At 47.4% G+C, this 17659-nt stretch overlaps 1 long non-coding RNA gene across 1 annotated transcript; it reads left to right on the forward strand.

Moving 5' to 3' along the window:
- The first annotated feature begins 62 nt into the window (after positions 1-62).
- LOC308575528 lies at positions 63-14762 on the forward strand. The gene is made up of 3 exons (XR_014002857.1): positions 63-555; positions 857-942; positions 14499-14762. It is a non-coding gene; the product is annotated as an uncharacterized lncRNA (long non-coding RNA).
- Positions 14763-17659: the final 2897 nt, after the last annotated feature.

The following is a 17659-nucleotide window of genomic DNA, read 5'->3' on the forward strand; positions in this document are numbered from 1 at the left end:
CGTCACTGGCTCCTGAATGACGCGGTGAGGAAGGGGGGGGAGTGGGGGAGGCAGCCAAAGAAACGCTGCACCGAATTAGGAGATGAAGCAGAGACGTTTCTGTTGGAATCACACCTCGGCAGCGTCTGAGCCCAACGCCTTCTCTCCTCTGTTCCTCCCATTCCTCCAGCTCAGACTTAGATATTCACTCTGGCGCTGGAGTCTCGCTTTTCTTTCTTCCCTTCTCACGAAAAGGACTTGCTGTCTCAACTCTTTCACAGGCTTTCATTTTATTCTGGCTTTCGAAACTTCCCTTCCATATTTTTTCCTTCCCTTTGTGTTTCTTTCTGGGTTTCCTTTCTCAAAACCATTTGCTATGTATTCTTTCCCCACTCACTCATTCATTGATTTGTTCATCCTTTCTTCCACCTTTCCCTTTTCACACATGCACAAAAAAACCCTCAATGTACCTTTCCAATCTCTTCACTGCTGATCTAAAACAGAAAACCAGGGAGAAAAAGTCAGGTCAAAATCGTGGGCTTAGACCTGAATTGCATGAAAAGCAAGTTCAAAAAGGTGTGTTTGGGTTGGGCTCTCAGCCTGATTGTCTTTCATCTGTGTGTGTGTGTGTGTGTGTGTGTGCGCGCGCGCTTATTTCTCTGAGTGTACATTTCGTTTTAGTGTCTTTAAGAAAATGTACCTTATGTGGTCTTTTACTAATTATAATGACAATAATAATACAAACATTGATCTGTGGGGGAATCATTTCAAGCTGTTTTGTTTTTCTTTTCTTTTCTTGTTCCCCCTGACTTTTTTTTCTTTGCCTAACATAATTCTCACTGTTTCGTTTTGGCTTTCTTTCCCATTTTCTTTTTAGTAAAGAAACCTTGTGCTAAGCACACCTTTATATAGGATTTCTCTCCAGGGATTCTGGCTTCTCTCCCATACAGCAATCACTAGTGGGTGAGTTTCTTTTCCTTTTCTTTTTTTGTTATAAAAAACTTCCTCAACAAATAAATACCGGTAAGTCAGGTCTTAAATAACACCTTCTTATATGAAGGCCAAAAATAGACTTTGAGAAAGAAAAGAGAGTGGTGCCTTTTTTTGCTTCATGGTTGCCTGAGCAACGGACTGAAAAGTGACAGCTCTCTGTCTCCCATTTTGGGGTGGTTCTTTTTCTTTCTTTCTTTTCTTCCCCCACCCCAAGAGGTAACCTAAATTAGGTACCTTTCTTTTGCATAATCTCTCACTCCATATAAGGAAAAGAAGCTGATATGGTGGGAGGAGAGTAACTCTTTCTAGCCTGGATGCTTTTTCACCTGTTCTGCTCAGGGCTAGCACTTGCAAGCTGTCCTTCCTTGGGGCTGGATCCTCTGCTTCAGGAAGAAAACCCGTTGGGGCCGCGTCTCGAAGGGGTCCCTGTGTTTGTGTGTTTTGTTTAAATCTTCTTCGATTCCATGCTTTTTGTTTAAGGAAAGCACAACTGAAACAGGCTCAGTCATGGTGGCTCCAAGAAACAGGATTTTCACTGTTATGCAATGATAGCTTTCTGCAATGCAGACAGCCTGTTTATGCAATCCAGTTAACCAGAGACAACAACTCCTGAAAAGTTCTTTCAAACTCTGTTGGATTTTTACATGTTCAATGTATAGTGTGTCTGGAAGGGTGGAGGTGGAAGGTGCATGTTTAATCAGAGGCTGAAATGACCTGAAAGAAATTTCATAAGTATCAGCAAGATCAAAGACCCATTGGCTCCTTCCCTTCCCAGGATAAGTGATCACAGTAGTGATCACTTACCAGTAGATCATTTCCCAGGAGTGACTAGGGGCATTACTTCTCAACTGCAGAGCTGTCTGAAGGGCAGGGCTCCTTAGAGAGCCAGGGTGACTTGCGGATAACTTAGGAAACTCTGCTCGCTTGACATTTTTTGGCTGCAAAACAGGAGCTGTTGGCTCGGGTTAGCAGCCCTGGGTGGAAAAATGCTGGATCCCTTGAAATCTGTATGGCAGGGCTGTGGAACCTTTTCCAGCCCAATTCCTTTTGTGTGGCCATATGCCAATGGGAAGCACCAGAGGCAAATTATGGCAGAGCAGCAAACATGAACTCTACCAGGGTACAGTAGACTACCTTCTCTCTACACAAACACACAGGCACACACATGCTCCATTTGACCCTCCATCCATCCATCCAGGCAGGCAAGAGGAATCAGTGCAAATTTAAGAACACATTACAGCCAGGCCAAAACTCACAAAGGGTGTGTGCGGCTTGATCAGTGAGTCATGTGACCTGGGGAAGGACTGTGACCCAGGGAAAACCCTGATGGCCAGACAGAGAGCACTGGAGGGTTACATTCAGCACCCCCACCTCTGGGCCTAAGGTTCCCCTCCCCTGCTGTATGAGGTGACTTCATCTCCATGGCAGCCTGGATCTCTCCAAGAGCCTTAAGGGCTAAGTATCAACAAGTGGGATGATAACCAGTGGCTTTAGGGCAGAAGCCCAGTAAAGTATATCCCGTGAGGATCATGAATAGGAAGCACACTTAGGCTTTACTAGGCTGTTGGGGGGGGGGGCTCTTCATTCTTCCTTTAATTTGCTAATGTATATACCCAGAAAGTAAACAGCTGCCTTGTTTTGGGGTTGGCCTCATTTTGCTTCCAAACCAATAGGGCAATGTCAGGTGGACAAATGTCTAAGGAGGTACAACAATGGGGACCAGCAACAAAATGTGGCCACGTGAAGTGCTATTGTTTGGGGTTTCAGCCAGCCATGCCTCCTCCAGGTTACTCCATTCCATCCCTTCCTCCAATTCCCCATCCTCAACCCGCTCCCTCAACCACCATTCTGTGCCTAGTAAGAGGACTCAGCCCTCTCACTGGGCTTTTGAGTCGTCCCCTTAGAAGGGGGTTCCCCATCTCAAGGAGACGGGGTTGTCCTTCTGCAAACTTTGGTGTTCTCCCAAGCCTGCTTGAGACCCACACCTGGAGAAGGAGTTTGCCATTAGTATTGTTGCGTGCCACCCCAATCCCCAAGGGGCGCGAAATCCCAGGGGTTGCAGATGCTTACCCAGGGTTCATGTTTACTTTGGAATGAGGGATAGTGGAGACTGTGGTGTCTTTATGATATATGGTTTTCTTTACACATATATACAACCTGATTGAGGGGCTCACAGCATTAACACCCCAAAGGGTCTTGTTTCTTCCATCGCCGCAGCCCTGGATTCAAAGGGGGAAAGTCAAGAATGAAAGAGAAAGAGAGAAAGGAGAGAACGAGGAGGGGGAAAACAAGGGAAGGGGAAAGCTTTTAAAAAATGGAAAGGGGGAAAGGATATAGGATATGAATCCACTGTGTTCTTTCAATGTTCTTTTAGATGCACAGTTTTATAAATAGGCCCTGGGAGTCCCCGGCTTTTCACTGTGGGGGTTTTCCTGCCAGCATCCTGTTTCCTCAAGATGGGTCCTTTCCACAGCTCTACGGCTGGGATCCCCTCCTGACGCAGCCCTGAGCTTGAGTGGGAAGGACTTGGGAGAGCAAATAGAGTCTGTGGATGCAGGCAAGGGTGTCAGAGCCCTGGATGAGAGGAAGTAGCGGCTGTCTGCGATGGAAAGGCATCTACTCCTGCAGGAACAACTGAGCCTCCTGGGTGCTTAACCCACGAGGAATCTAAGGCTGTGCCTGCACACATTTAAAGCACATTCCCCACAAAATAATTATGAGAACTGTACTTTGATAAGAGGGCTGAGAATTGTAGCTCTGTGGGGGATAAATGACAGTCCTCAGGATTCAGGGAGGTGAGGGATGTGCTTTGAACGGATGTATGGTGCATATTCTGGCTGCATTCAGACAGCTCGTGATCTTTCATCTTTCACATGGTGCAAAAGTCATTTCTGTACCTATATATCTGCTTAAGCTGCATGTGCAAGTTATATTTGCGATAGTTACCTGCATATTTTTTTTATGTAACTGGGCTGTAGGTGCAAGTTATAGGTGCAATAGTCACCTATCAGGTGATCTCAGCTAACACACTTATGCGCTCAGACGGAACCACTGACTTAGCAGGTGTACCACAGTAGCTGATGGCCCTGAGATTTAACTTGCACCTTGAGACTTCCAAGAATGAGCCCCACAAATACTTTTTATTTTTATTCGCCTCCAATCTGTCCTAAATAGGATCATACCACATATTTCTATAATGCCATTGCAATACTGGCAGGTGTATATTTTATCCTATTCCTATCAAATCTGTGCACGCTGGGTCAATGTTCAATATGTCCAGCCCACCATGACTCCAAAATCTCTTTCCTGGCTAGTTACCACCAATTCAAACCCCATCAGAGAAGTTGGGGGTCTTTGCTGCATGGTACATCACACTTAGGAGGAATTCACTCTAGACATTTAAGGCAGAATGGTTATTATTTGTTCACTCACTTTCCGCAGGACGGCATCATCCCATTTCTGTCTCCCTGCCACTTCTTTCATCTTTTTTCCCTGACTTTCTCCAGTGAGTGTCCAGTATTGACTGCACTGACTAGCAGCGGCTGTCAAGCAGGATCCTTTCAAAGACCTGCAGGGAGATGCCAGGGACTAAACTTGGGTGCTGTGGCTCAAGCCTCTCCAAGCCTTTGACCCAGAAGCCCTACTCTGGGCTGCACATACGAACTGGGTCAGGCGAGGAGGAGCTCCCTCACTGCATGCAAAAGGTCCCGGGTTCAACCACTCCAGGTAGGACTGGGAAACAAAGACTTGGCCTGAAACTCTTGGGAGATGCTGCCCATCTTCTTTTCCGCTGCTCTGGAGGGAAGGACATGAAGCAACGGATCCAAATCCCAAGAAAGGAAATTCTGCCTAAAGGCATGGCCAAACTTGGCCCTCCAGATGTTTTGGGATTACAATTCCCATCATCCCTGACCACTGGTCCTGTTGGCTAGGGATGATGGGAGTTGTAGTCCCAAAACATCTGGAGGGCCAAGTTTGGCCATGCCTGGAACCTTAGGAATAACATTGTGATGGTAAGAGATGTTTGACAGTGGGAACAGACTCCCTTGGAAGCTGGCGGACTCTCCTTCATTGGCGGTTTTTAAGCAGAGGTTGGAGGCCATTTGTCATGGATGCTTTGGCTGAGATTCCTGCACTGCAGAAGGTTGGAGTAGATGGCCTGCAGGGTCCCTTCCAGTCCTACAGTTCTATGATTCTACAAGTAGAGAATACTGAGTTAGATAGACCCAAGGGTCTGCTGCCTGGTGGCAAATGCTCCAGCAACCCAGACAGCTGCCCACTCCCACCCTGGCTTGCCTTCTTACTTGCAGCCAGCCCAGGAAATGGTCCTGCCTGCCTGCCAGCTTCCTCCTCCTGGGTCTCAATTTCCCCTATTTGGAAATCAGCAGGGAGGAGGATAGGGACAAAGCCTCTCATTGGCTCTAGCGCCACCTACTGACGGGCTCCCTTCCTCCCAACCAGTCCTAATGGGCTCCACCCACCACTAGCTCCGACTTTATATTAGGCCACTTGCTAAGTTTTTATGCTACAAAGCCCCAAACACTTTTTTTTGGGGGGGGGATGGTGCTCATATATAACCAGGACTCGGCTTGAGCACAAATGCTGGGTGAAGTTATGCCCGGTGGCAGGGCTGTTTTTCTTTGTCCCTAAACCCAGTTCCGGGTGGAGGTGTGCGCGCGCGGCGGGGGAGGGGGAAAGAAAAGGGGGAAGTCCCAGCAAGGCGGAGGAGAGTCTGCCTAAAAGGGTGGCAGACAAGCAGTCCGATTTGCTAACAGCTTAGCCTAAATCTAAGTGAATCACATAGCATTGTGACAGTGACTCACTGCCCTGCTAGCATCCACTCTGTGGGGTTGGGGAGGGAAAGGGGAGAGGGGTTATGGTGAGGATTTGAGGTGGGGGGGGGCGGTCTTGCCGATGACTGCAGAGCCACTCACCACCCCATTGCTTGCCAAAGCCTCCCCTCCTCATTCTTTCCCCCCACCCCACATACCTCCCGAGCACCCCTGCTCAGGTCTCTTAAGAACCTTCCTGGGCCTCGCCCCTCCCACCCTTCACCTCTTTGCTGCTAATTTGAGTTCTGAATCAAGAAGCTAAAAACAGCAACCCAGCGGCTAAATATAGCCAGCCTGGAGTGCGCACACACGCTGGCGCTCCTTTGCTTTGCAATTCAGAGCCTGTAATGCACAGTCCCTCTGCTGCAGCGTGTGGGGGCGGCCAACAGCGTCGCTCATCATTGCGAAGACTGCAGTGGGGGGAGAGGGAGGAAGGAGAGAGAGAGAGCAAAAGCGGGGGCGGAGGCATCCAAGCTGTACTTTTACCCCAATAAGGGATGATATAAATATCTTTTGGCTCAGAGAGCTGTTTGTAACAGAAATGGCACAGATGCATTCAGATACCCTGCCACCTATAAAGCAGGGGGCGGGGGGGGGGAGAGGTGCTGAGCATGTATGTAAAAGGCAGCCTGCACATCATAGAATCATAGAGTCAGAAGGGACACTGAGGATCATCTACTCCAACCCCTTTGCGATGCGGGAATGTTAAGCTGCCCCATAGGGGATTGCACCTGCAACCTTGGCGTTATCTGCACCATGCTCTAACCAACTGAGCTATAGGGCCAAATCATGCTTTGACAGGCTGCACATATATCCTTTTCTTCTTCTTTCTTCTGTGATCACTTGTAGCCGAGTAAGATTGTCTTCCATAAACACGGTTTTAACAATGAGTCCATCAGTGACTGTGGAGGCCAATTCTGGATCCACACATCCTTCTACAGTGGGGACATAGGTTTCCAGGCGGGAGTTGATCACGGTGTGGATTTGCCAAGCGTGCCTTTGTCTTAGCACGTTTCTCTCTTGCATCCTGAGTTTGAGTGTCTTCAAAGCCCATGACACCTTTGGTAAAGGCTGTTCTCCAACTTGAGCGCTCGCAAGCCAGTGTTTCCCATTGTCGGTTGTGCAGTTGTCCCAGTTGTCCCAGTTGTGCAAGCTGTTGGCTGTAGGAGTGCCAGGGATGCTGTACCAGCACTGGACACTGCCCCCCACGTGCATAGGATTGTAATGCAACCCCAAAGTGTGCTGTGCTATGGTCTTTGCCCTAAGCAAAAGAAGAAGAAGTAAGTTTCTAGTCCTCAACGTCCTGGATGAAGGTCTGATCCAGTTTGTTATTTTCTACTCTGACTGGCAGCGGCTGTCCAGGTTCTTGGGAAGAGAAAGTCTTCCCCACCAACCATTCCCTGACCATTTTTAAAAACAGGAGATGAAGACCGTCTGCATTGAAAGCAGGTGCTTCAGCAATGAACTAAAGACTGCAGTTTCCACTCATAATTTCCCTGCCAATGTTTGTGCCCTGCTCCCATTGGAATGGTCTGAGAGGTAATCCATGGGGGTTCTCCTCTCCCGGGGAGAGGGGCAGAGTGAGTCTGATAGGAGGCCAGGAGAAGAGGCCTTTCCTTTCTCCAGTGGTGGCGACTGAGCCATTGTTGATACGCCACATTCTGGTGCTAGTCATTGCACAGGCGGTGACAGAGGAGGCCCATAGGGTCATATTAGCTAATCCTCTGCCAGATCCTCCAGTGGAGGTTTTTAAGATGAGGATGAATGACCACCTATCAGGGATTGTTTCGCTGCGATTTCTGCATTGCAGGGGGTTGGACCAGGGGGTCTGTACAATTCTATGATTCTATGTAAAATCAAGGCTAGAGACATCGCCATGCATTCTCCTTAGCTATTACTTAACGGGTTTTGTTTTGTTTTTAAAAAAAGCATGCGGTGGCGCTCCCCTCCTTGCATAGCCAAGGAGAGTGTTCAAAACTTAAAATAAATTCAAAAGCAAACATTGTGAAAGGAGGCAGGAGGAGGAGGAGAGATTCCCAGGCCAAGAGTTCAAACCGTGCATCCTTGCGCCCAGAGCAGCAGCTGAATATTTCACTGACAAATTACTGGAGAGCACCAGGGCTTCTTTAATAGTAACAGCAAATGAATTGCCTCCTACCGTAGTGCAGTGGGGAATAAGAAAAGAAATCTCTCTGCTGAGTGTGTGTGTGTTTGTGTGCCTTCCTTATGTGTGGTAATGGAAGGCGATATTAATTAACAGAAAGGGGATGTGAAGAGGAAAAAGTGGGAAGGCAGTGAAATTAATTATGAGGGGAAATGGGAGATAGAAATTGATTTATAAGCATGGAAGGGAATTGAACTTAGTTATGCAGGAAAGGGTTGTGCAAATGTGTTCTTATTGCTGCTTAGTGAATTACACCAGTTACAAAGTGAGGAATTAATAATCAAGTTTCTTGGTGAATCATTAAAACAACTGAGTATAGTACAGAAAAGGGATACTTTTTCATTTCCCCCCTCTTTGGCCACACCCATTTTGACACGCAGCCGCTAGGGGGCTGCCTCTAGGTCCGTGCAACCCTTGAGCCCCCAAAAGGTTAGGCACAGTGTGAAGGTGTTTGAGTGCAACATGGGCCTTTGCAGCAACAGACCTACATCCACCCATCACCGCAGGGTGGGAGCAGGGTGGAATCACTTCCTGCATGTGTGGTGAGAAGGACCACATTGAAAGAAAAAATAACAGTCCCGGGGAATTTTGATAAAGAAAAGAGATTGAGTGAATACATATCATGAGTGTGAATTTGGTGTTAAAATTTGGTGCCCCCCCCCCGAAGCCTGAGGGCCAAATGCAGCCCTCTAGACCTCTCTCTCAAAACTTTGCACAGGCTACATCTGCTCAGCCACATGTTCCCTCCCCAGGCTTCACCCCTCAACACCCCTTACTTTGCACCCTCCTTGAGTGGTTTTGCTGGCTTGAATATAAACAAAATTCAAGGTGTGTGTAAATCCTGCAGGCATGTTAACTTGAATAGGACAATACCTTGGGGGGGGGGGGTTGCCTCCAGGCTGTCGACATTTTGCAGGAATCAAGTGCACACTGTAAATTTAAAGTGGATTTATGCACTCTGTTTCTCTAAACCACAGAGCCTAGGGCTTGCCGATCAGAAGGTCGGCGGTTCGAATCCCTGCAACAGAGTGAGCTCCTGTTGCTCAGTCCCTGCCCACCTAGCAGTTTGAAAGCACGTCAAAGTGCTAGTAGATAAATAGGTACCACTCCAGCGGGAAGGTAAACGGCGTTTCCGTGCACTGCTCTGGTTTGCCAGAAGTGGCTTAGTCATGCTGGCCACATGACCCGGAAGCTGTACGCCGGCTCCCTCGGCCAATAATGCGAGATGAGCGCCGCAACCCCAGAGTCGGCCACGACTGGACCTAACGGTCAGAGGTCCCTTTACCTTTAATGCACTCTGTTTCTCTCCCTAATAAATTTACTTTAAACAACAACAACTCAGACTTTTTGCAGTTAGGAAAGTGGCAGAGAAATGCACTGCAAAATGTGGATGGATAAAAAGTTAAGAGGAAGATGTGTAACCACCATGCAAGCAAATGCAGGGCGGTTGCTCATTGTTGCATAACTGCCCCGTCAATAAATCAGGATGAATGCTCACTAAAGAGCAGGCATCGTCTAACCTCTGTGAAAAAGAAACCAGGATGAATAAGCTAGGGTTGCCGTATCCCCCAAAGTGAAAAATCTGGACAAAGTTATTGAGCTTTTTTCTGGCAGCCTGTCTGTAGGAGTCTGGAGAGAGCGAGGGTAGCATCGGCAAGGCTGGCACCAAGGGTTGACAACACCAGGCGTCTGCTAGCGCCCATATCCCAATAGTGGGCCCTTTGCCCTGGTACTTGGCCCTCTCAAGTTAGCAAACTAAGGAGGAGTAACCCCTGCATCCCCTGTCCATCCCACCCCCTCTCTCCCTGGGAAGTGGGGTGGATTGGGCCCCAGAGAAATGGGACAGTGAACAGGCAGCAACAGCAGAGAGGAGGTAGAAGAGGCAAGCATCTCATTCCAGGGCCCTGAAAAAGATGGAACTGGCACCATGCCACCACGTTTACACTGTGGTCATTCTGATGTGTCCAACACTGGAGAAGATTTTTGCACAGGAGTAGGCAACTTTTTCCAGACTGGGCAACTTTATGAAGCCTACATGCCAGTGGCGGGCAGAGCCAGGAATGCTAATATTACCTTTATATAAAAGCAGGCTTCTCTACACCACTCACACGCCCCTCCCTGTTCTCCATCCCCACAAGCAAGAGGCGTTCTCAGCCAGGCACAAACATTTGGGGTGCAACATAGGGCCAGTGAGCGGTGTGGCCTAGCAAAAGTCCCAGGACCAGATACAAAGACATGGGTTCCCCTTTCCCTGCTGCTAGGGAGGAGTCCCCACTCAAGACTGAGCACATCACGCTGATCATTTACCCTCGACCAGCCCTTAGCAATGGGAACCCGACACTGAAAATATCTCTGTGTCCAAGTTATCAGCCTCCTTGCTGCGCAGTGATTGGAAGCGGGGGGGTGGGCGGGGGGCACAGATCCTGCCACATCTCAAATTTTACACAGCTGCTTCAAGGTTTGGGAGACACCTGAGCAAAGTGTCCTCTCAGTTTATTTGTTTGTTGAGATATATTTCCTCTTTGTTTGGGGAGGAGCACAGGGGAAAGTGGGGGGGGGGAGAGCAAGAGGCATGGCTTCCATCCTATATCGTATATCCCAGTTGCTGAATTGTTCACTGTTGTTGGACCAATGTGTTTGACGGTGCTCCTCACTGCCTATTTTAATTTCATTATTATTACCGAAGAGGCAACAGCCCTTCTGATCCATTCTGGCAAAGCATCATCGCCGCTGTGCCAGCACTGAGGGAATTGGCTGCTGCAATGTGTATTAAATTAATCTAGGAAACGGGCTGCGGGGCAGGGAGAAAAGGAAATAATAAATTCAGTGATGGGCAAAGAGGAATAGAGGAGGAAGAGGAACATTCCAGGGGTTGACACCTTGTTACATAAAATAGCCCCCTCACTGGTACGGCCTTGAATCTGTTGCTTTTAATAACCCAGGAGAACAAGCTATTTATATTCTTCCACCTAGCCATGACAAAAAAAATATAATGTAAAGTGGAGGGATGGAAGCCATCTAGAAAAAAATATGTGTTTTTCAATCATGTTTTCAACAGGGAGATTGCATACAACAGAGGCATTTGGAGAGAGAAGCAGGGGAGGAGAGAGAAACCAATTATCTGGGCCTATATTTGGGTCTCTTGTATGTCTGGATGTGAAAATGGCTATCGTCATGGGGTCCTTTTGCCGAACTGTCTTTGCCCCTCACTACCGCTGGCCTGGTGACCCACATATGAAATTTGTGTCTGAGATTGGGAGAAACTGTAAGGCTATCCAATCCAACCCTCTTCCGGAAATCAGGACAGTTCTCCTGTTAGCTCCTGCCTCGTAAATGCCTAATTTCCAATATGATTAGGGCTCAAATCCCTGCAAGGTGTTGTTTTTGTTTCCCTAATACCAGCTATGTAGAAACCAGGCAGTGTTGCTCAGAAGAGACCGGCAGGGGTGGCATGGCACTCTGCACATGCTTAGTTCAATCCTGTTCTTTCCCATGATCCAATGCCGAGCTTTCGCACATGAAAGATAATAATAATAATAATAATAATAATAATAATAATAATAATAATAATAATAATAATAATAATAATCTGGCTGGGTTTCCCCAGATGCAGATCTGATCATCACAGTCCGGCCTACCATCAAAATGCATTTACGAGCTGAGTCAGATGAAATACAGGAATAACCCACCAACCCTATGGTCCACAGGAAAAGGCCCAAAAATGTTCCCGTTTTGTGTAGACCCCCCTGCCATGCCCCCTTGTACTTTGCTGTGGTTCTGAAATCTATTTATATTTCATCCCACCTACCCACTTCATTGCCTTCTCTCCCCCCCCCCCATCTCCTTTTGCAAGGTGGGGGCCAGAAAGAGTGTGAGGAGCGTATTGGAGCTTGATCCCCCGTCTTCATCGAAAATATCTCAGCCGTTGCCATGGTGACCCACCCACGGCTTCACCAAAAAGGACAAGGAGCTTCACAAGAGAGGGAGGGAGGGAGAAGCAGCTTTTTATAGAAAGAAGTGTGTGTATCTGATGGGGTGGGGGAAGCAAACCTGGAGAGGGGGGGTTCAAGCCCCCCCCTCCAGAAAGTGTTTAGGGTTCACAGTGTTCCTGTCAACAAGGCCTGTGTATGTTCCCTGTGAGGGAGGAAAAATTTGTGCCCACCGGTGCTGAAAATACACGGCTCCTCTCAACTGATGTAGAATTTTGCACAGAGACCGACTCCCCCCCCCCCGGCTGGGCTGTGGTAGCTTTCAACATCAGCATGGGACAGGCAGAAATCCAACAGGTGCTGCATCTTCCAACTCAGGGGGAACGTCGTATGTTGCAGCTGTTACCTGTCACATCACTGTTCGGATGGGTTGGCAGTTTGCTGGCAGGTTTGACTTACGTAAGGTGCTCGTGCTAGTGTTTGAAGGCCTAAACGACTTCGGGTCCAAATATCAGAAAGACAGCCTCCTTCCCTACAGACCGTGTTGGGTGCTGAGATAAACCAGGCCCCCTTCTTGGGAGCTCCACCACCCACAGAAGTTGGAGGGAAGGTGGCCACAGCCCAGAACTGTCTTGTGACATGTCCTATAGCCTGTGGACTTTAGGTTTTTTTCTCATCTAAAAGGGAAGGCGAACCTAAACAGCTGAGCATGCTCAACTAACTGACTTCTAGGAGAGAGGAAAATGTAAAACCAGCAAGAAGAGAGGATATGCAATGGAGTATCTTGGGAAAGGGGATGACTGGCACACCGCACTGCAATGTTTTGTTGCAGATCACACTTCTAGCCTCTAACAGTAGAGATGGTTGTCATTAAGTGGGTGCCATTTTTTCAGTACCACCACAATTCTTTATTTAGGCTGGTTCCGACATATATATTACCTTACTCATAGAGCACTCCTATGAAGGAGAGTTCTCCATCTTCCAGGGTAGTTTGTTGCTCTGTAGCTTTGATTACTCAACTAGCAGCTGAATGCATGAATAGCCTTCACTGAAGTTTGAATTTGGGCTTGAAACCTGAATAAATGTTATTCAAGAGACTTATATCCTGCCTTTTTTTCCTCCTTTGTAAATGATATCTAAAGCAGCTGGATTTAGGCTAACCCCTTTAAAACACATTCAAAGCACATTATTTCCCTCAAAGAATTCTGGGTACTGTAGTTTACCCATCACAAACAACCCCTCACAAACTACAGTACCCAGAATTATTTTTGGGCAGAAATGTGATTTACGGTACAGCATGTTCACAGTCTTAGGACAAAAACAAATACGAAGATAAACTATTAAATCATTAAGTCTATGTATTCAGCAGAATGAGTCCATTCAGAATGAACCTGTTAAGATAAAATAAATAAATGGATCTCAACATTAACAACAACAGTAATAATAATAATAATAATTTCAGATATTTAAAATCTAGCATTTTGGAAATAAAGCTCAGCTTTCAGCTCAGTCTTCTCCTCACTGTGCAAGTCTTCCACTAACAGGGAAGACATAACACAGCTGTTATGTAGAGCAGGTGGTCAAAAAGATTATTCCCTTGGAGTCTTCTTTTTTAAATTTAAAATCTCAGGACGGATGTACTGCTTTATGCTATCTCACACTCAATGCCCCTGCTTTGCACACCAAGTATTTTTGCCTGGTTGGAATGTGTCCTTGAACTCCAATCGTTTTATTTTTATTTATTTTACACAATTTGTATACAGTGGTACCTTGCAAGACGAATGCCTTGCAAGACGAAAAACTCGCAAGACGAAAGAGTTTTTCGTTTTTTGAGTTGCTTCGCAAGACGAATTTCCCTATGGGCTTGCTTCGAAAGACGAAAACGTCTTGCAAGTTTGTTTCCTTTTTCTTAAAACCGTTAATACCCAGGGTGCATTGCTTGAAGAGGTGCAGTTGCGACTTCGCAAGACGAAAAATTCGCAAGACGAAAAAACTCGCAGAACGAATTAATTTCGTCTTGCGAGGCACCACTGTACTACTTAATCGTCAGTACTTTTACTTGGCTTACATAAAATGCAATAATTATGCCATGCAATAATTATGCCTCTTAGCTGCCTGGATGGAGGATAGAGACAGGTATGTGAGTGAAAGTAGCCTACTGCACAAACGTAAAATTCACACCCATTACTCCTCCTACTTCTGCATCTGACCTCACCATTGGCCCACAGCCAACCCCCAGAAGGTTGCCAAGAAGGGTATGTAGCGCTTAGGTCCTAAAAGGGTTCTGCAACCCTGCACTACTGACTGCTCCAATCTGGTTCCATTGCAAAGTGAGTATAGCTCTGTTCTGAGTTCTGGGGCTGGGAGTGGAGTGGCTTACACCACGGCAAAACCAACAATAATGGTTGCTTCCACATCAGAGGAAGGTTCCTAAAACCGCAGCTATCCAACAGCACTGGAACAAATTTAGAGCAGTTTCTGACCTCTTTGAATGGTTCCAAGTTCTCACTGCTCAGATAGACTGCTCCTGTTCAGAAGGTGCTGTGCAAAAGACTTGCTGCCTGCTGTCCAATGCCACCTCTTCGATTTTCTCTTCCCCAGCATCCCTAATTGGCTGGTTGGAGCTTTACTGTGAAAGACTGCAAGCAAGGACTGATAAGAAGCTGCAACAAACCCATTCCACCTGGCCTGCTGCCATTACTAAGCCTCTGAGAGAGCCAATAGCTTTCTCTCTCTCTCCTCGAAGATGTGGTTAATGGTTTCGTTCTGCAAAGAAATGTGACGTTGTTTTATATCAATTCTGAGAATGGCCAACTAAAACAAAAATATCATTTAAAAATAAAAATAAAACAAATGTCTAGTATATTCCAAGATCTCTACTGCCCATTTCATGCCCTCATCCTATGGCATAGGAGAGGCAAGCAAAAGATGGATGGGAATCAAAAGGGAAGAGGAACACAGAAGGTGGGTTACGCAATAAAAGGGAAGGTGATAAAAGACACAAAAAGACAAAATGAAAAATTCAGCAAAGCCTGAACACCATGTGTCTCCACCAAGCCAAATTTGGCCCTCTAACCCCGTATGGGTGAGATCAATATTCTGCTTTAGCCAGTGGAGTACAATTCATTGGGGTGAATGGGGCCACCACCAACAGTCCCTGCCTGCCTTCGCACGTACATCCGGCCCAGGGGGTGCCCCTGCATGTCAGCTTTTTGTTAATCAATTATGCAGGGTGGGTCTTACCTGCCCTCCCTCCCTTCCCATATTTAATTCAAGTTGGCACCCTTGATCTGCTGCCTGATCCGTCATAACTGGAGGTGGCATGGGCTGAATCCAAGACTGTTTGCATCCGAAGCAGTTGAAATGTGCCCCCTCTCCCAGAAATCTGTACCTCTGTCTCACCCAGTGTGCATCATGCACACACACAAAATATTTGCCCACCGCCCCATCAACTCAAACACAAAAGCTTCTTTCTGTATGCAACTCTCCCTCTCTCCCTCTCTCCTGTTAAGATCCCAAGTTGACCATTCTGTTAGTCAACCCTTGATGACTGGCTCTTGAGTGTGTGGACCACTGTCTGACTCCACAGAGAAATGTTATATTTGACGTCGTCGCCTGGATCAGTGGGTGCCTCATCCATACATAGAACAACGTGCCCATTCATCACTTGATGCTGCAGTCATCAGATGATGGGCCAGGCGCATGGAGAGAGGACCACTTTCAGAGAGCACCCCAGAGAGAAATGATGTGTTGTATTAATGTCTGGTGGCTGGGCAGCCAGGTGGGTTGAGAGGCATTTGAAAGAGAAGCCTGTGTGTGTGTGTGTGTGTGTGTGTGTGTGTGTGTGTGTGTGTGTCCAGTCCTGGGGCCTGGATCAGAAGGTCGCTGGCTGCTGGGCTCTGCGCCTTTAAATCTGGTGGAGAGCTTGCGTGCCGGGAGGGGGAGAGGAGCTGACGCAGCTGCATTCTGCCTTTCGCTGCCAAAATAGGGAAAAGGGCTGAAAATCTTGAAAAGGAAAATAAGCACCACAAGGCAACCGAAGCTCTGGCGTCACTGCCTCTGCTCTTTCCCTCTCCCTCTCCACCGCCCCCCCCCCTGCAGCCTGCCTCGCGTTGCCACAGCAACAGCACACAACCAGCATCCAGGGCTGGAAAGCTTTTGAGTGGCAGCTCAGGGATGGGAGGAGGGTTCCCAAGTTTGAATAGCATCCTGTCCTGCTCACTTTGCAATGGAGCTGAGAGAGGCGAGTGGAAAGGCTCCGCTGGAAGCCTGCTGTTTGAACCCGTCGCCAGCCCCCAAACTCCATAAGATCAAAGAAGATAGACATTTGAGATTCCTTTTTCGGAATCTCAACTATTGCCAATCTGACTCTTCCAGCTGCAATGGCTCTGTTCTGCCCCCCACTGTGGGAGCCAGTAGCCACTGAGTATCAGTTACTTAAGTGTCCCAGGAAGAGAGATGCTCTGCTACTGTTTTCCATTATTTTAATTCCTGGTGGGTTTGTTTGTTTTCGTTCTGCTGTTCATAAAATGCTTATCCTTCATTATTGGTGGTCCCCACTTCTATTTTGCAAGACACTCTGGATGCTTATTGGTAGAACAGGATATAGTTTAAAACAAGTGTAGAATAACAGAGCTAGAAGGGACCCGCAAATGTCATCTAGTCCAACCCCCTGCAATGCAGAAATTGTAACAACAAAATCCCCGACAGATGGCTATCCAACCTCTGCTTAAAAACCTTCAACGAAGGCGAGTCCACCACCTTCCAAGAAAGTCCATTCCACTGCCAAACAGCTCTTAGAGTGAGAAAGCTCTTCCAAGAACTGCCATGATCTTCCCACCCTCTTTTTTCCCCTTCAGCACCTCTGAAGTATTACTGGTTGTCATTTTGACTGCACTGGCATGTGTCAAAACCACGGCGAACAGCTAAATTGTGAAATTCCCTTCCACAGGCTGTATCATTGGCCACTAACTTGGAGAATGTAAAAGATTAGACAAATTCTTGGAGCCTAAGGCTACAGGAATCTCAACTAAAGCATCCATGACAGATGGCCATCCAACCTTTGCTTAAAAACCTCCAATGAAGGAGAGTCCACCACCTCCGGAGGAAGTCCATTCCAGTGTCAAACAGCTCCTACTGTCAGAAAGTTCTCCCTTTCTGGAATCTCCTTTCTTGTGCCTTTTTAATGGCAGGACAGGCAACAGGTGAAACTGGTCGCCACTATAGTACCTACCAAACTTCTGCCTATCTCACAGTTGCTGAAGGTATAAAAGTTTAGCCATGAGTGAGGGGGTGGGGAAATGGAGAGCCCAACTTTAGCTTATGAAGGATGTACCTTCTTAGAATAAAGGGGTAGTGGTGTGACTAGTACTCTAGATGGTTGGTTTCCGTGACTGGAATGGGGCAAAGTGCACAAGAAACCAAAAAGCCTTTGAAGATGGGGTGTGTGATTCTGAGAGTCAGTGGTCAACTTGTATATCCCCCATGTGGCTGAGCTTGGTGGTATATTGCCATCATCTGTTGGGGAAATCATTTGTAGTGCATTGGCTAACATGCAGGGGGAGTTGAAAGAGGGGATCTCTGCAAGACGGCAGGCTTTTTGCTCAAAGCGTCTTCCATTTCAGGGGTTGGGGTCCTGTGAATGGCACCCTCTCCCCATTTCCCCAAGAAAGCTCCCAATTTGATCCGCTGCCCCAAGCAATGATGCCTACACCTCTTTCCTGCCTCCCTCCTTCCCCTCTGATGCAATCCTCTGCCACCCA

This window comes from Podarcis bocagei (assembly GCF_964188305.1).
Source record: "Podarcis bocagei genome assembly, chromosome: 16".
Taxonomy (NCBI): Eukaryota; Metazoa; Chordata; class Lepidosauria; order Squamata; family Lacertidae; genus Podarcis; species Podarcis bocagei.